Here is a 2,500-nt window from a genome sequence, read left to right as displayed (position 1 = left end):
GAATGGGAAAAAACGGGTCATTTTCGTGTCGCCACATTGCATGCGAACCGCATGAAACTTCCAGAGGCATTTGCAGCAGGAATGCATGTGCACTCAAAAAATGTGATATTTTTCACGGAGAGACCCCGTGAAACGCTAGAAGTGGGCGGGGATGTCTCTCTTGTGGCTCACGGGGCTGTTAGGGTGGCACAGAAATCCCTCGGAATGGGAAAACGGGTCATTTTCGTGTCGCCACATTGCATACGAACCGCATGAAACTTCCAGAGGCATTTGCAGCAGGAATGCATGTGCACTCAAAAAAGTGAATATTTCTCACGGATAGACCCCGTGATACGCTAGAAATTGGCGGGGATGTCTCTCTTGTGGCTCACGGGGCTGTTAGGGTGGCACAGAAATCCCTCGGAATGGGAAAACGGGTCATTTTCGTGTCGCCACATTGCATGCGAACCGCATGCAACTTCCAGAGGCATTTGCAGCAGAAATGCATGTGCAGTCAAAAAAAAATTGATATTTTTCACGGATAGACCCCGTGAAACGCTAGAAATTGGCGGGGATGTGTCTCTTGTGGCTCACGGGGCTGTTCGGGTCGCACAGAAATCCCTGGGAATGGGAAAACGGGTCATTTTCGTGTTGCCACATTGCGTACGAACCGCATGAAACTTCCAGAGGCATTTGCAGCAGGAATGCATGTGCACTCAAAAACTTCTATATGTTTCACGGATAGACCCCGTGAAACGCTAGAAATTGGCGGGGATGTGTCTCTTGTGGCTCACGGGGCTGTTAGGGTGGCACAGAACTCCCTCGGAATGGGAAAAGGGGTCATTTTCGTGTTGCCACATTGCATAGGAACGCCATGAAACTTCCAGAGGCATTTGCAGCAGAAAGGCACGTGCACTCAAAAATTTTAATATTTTTCACGCATAGACCCCGTCAAACGCTAGAAGTTGGCGGGGATGTCTCTCTTGTGGCTCACGGGGCTGTTAGGGTCGCACAGAAATGCCTCGGAATGGGAAAACGGGTCATTTTTGTGTGGCCACATTGCATAGGAACGGCATGAAACTTCCAGAGGCATTTGCAGCAGGAATGCATGTGCACTCAAAAAAGTGAATATTTTTCACGGATAGACCCCGTGAAACGCTATAAATTGGCGGCGATGTCTCTCTTGTGGCTCACGGGGCTGTTAGGGTGGCACAGAAATCCCTCGGAATGGGAAAAGGGGTCATTTTCGTGTTGCCACATTGCGTACGAACGGCATGAAACTTCCAGAGGCATCTGCAGCAGAAATGCATGTGCACTCAAAAACGTCTATATTTTTCACGGATAGACCCCGTGAAACGCTAGAAATTGGCGGGGATGTGTCTCTTGTGGCTCACGGGGCTGTTAGGGTCGCACAGAAATCCCTCGGAATGGGAAAACGGGTCATTTTCGTGTTGCCACAATTGGCATACGAACGGCATGAAACTTCCAGAGGCATTTGCAGCAGAAATGCATGTGCACTCAAAAACGTGAATATTTTTTCACGGATAGACCCCGTCAAACGCTCGAATTTGGCGGGGATGTTTCTCTTGTGGGTCACGGGGCTGTTCGGCTCGCACAGAACTCCCTTGGTCCACCTGATTCGTGCATACAGGCAGCAACTAAAACTCTGTAAACCTGCTGTGAGGACATCTAAACAGTGGACCAGTGAGGCTGTGGAAGATTTGCGGGCGTGCTTAGACTGTACTGACTGGGATATGTTCACGACTGCTACCAATAGTCTGGATGAACTCACAGAGGCTGTGTACATCAGCTTCTGTGAGGACTGCTGTATCCCAACACGTACCAGGGTGAACTTTAACAACAACAAGCCCTGGTTCTCAGCAAAGCTCAAAAGGTTGAGGTTGGAGAAGGAGGAAGCGTTTAGGAGTGGGGATAGAGACAGATTCAAGGAGTCGAAGAACAGGTTTAGCAAAGCGGTGAGAGAGGCTAAACGACTGTACTCAGAGACACTAAAACACCAGTTCTCTACTAACGACGCTGCTTCTGTCTGCCAAAGGGCTCAGGCACATCACCAACTACAAACCCAGAGCGCCCCACACCACTAACGACTCCCGCCTAGCCAACGACCTGAACGAGTTCTACCGTAGATTTGAAAGACAATTGGACTGTCCTGAACCACCCCTTCCCACCCAAGAGGCCCCATCCCCCACCCATACTACAGAAACGACTCTCTCCTTTCAGGAGGGAGAAGTTAATGGGCTTTTCAAGAGGCAGAATCCACGCAAAGCAGCCGGGCCGGACTCTGTCTCTCCAGCCACCCTCAGGCACTGCGCTGGCCAGCTGTCTCCGGTGTTCACCAACATCTTTAACACCTCCCTGGAGACATGCCATGTACCAGCCTGTCTCAAGTCCTCCACCATCATCGCTGTGCCCAAAAAGCTAAGGCCAACAGGACTAAATGATTACAGACCGGTCGCCCTTACATCTGTGGTAATGAAGTCTTTTGAGCGCCTGCTCCTGG

This window comes from Petromyzon marinus, unplaced genomic scaffold, assembly GCF_048934315.1.
Source record: "Petromyzon marinus isolate PM22_M1 ecotype Great Lakes invasive population unplaced genomic scaffold, UKy_Petmar_22M1.pri1.0 PM_G_Scaffold_52, whole genome shotgun sequence".
Taxonomy (NCBI): domain Eukaryota; kingdom Metazoa; phylum Chordata; class Hyperoartia; order Petromyzontiformes; family Petromyzontidae; genus Petromyzon; species Petromyzon marinus.
Note: the sequence above shows the minus strand (reverse complement) of the source record.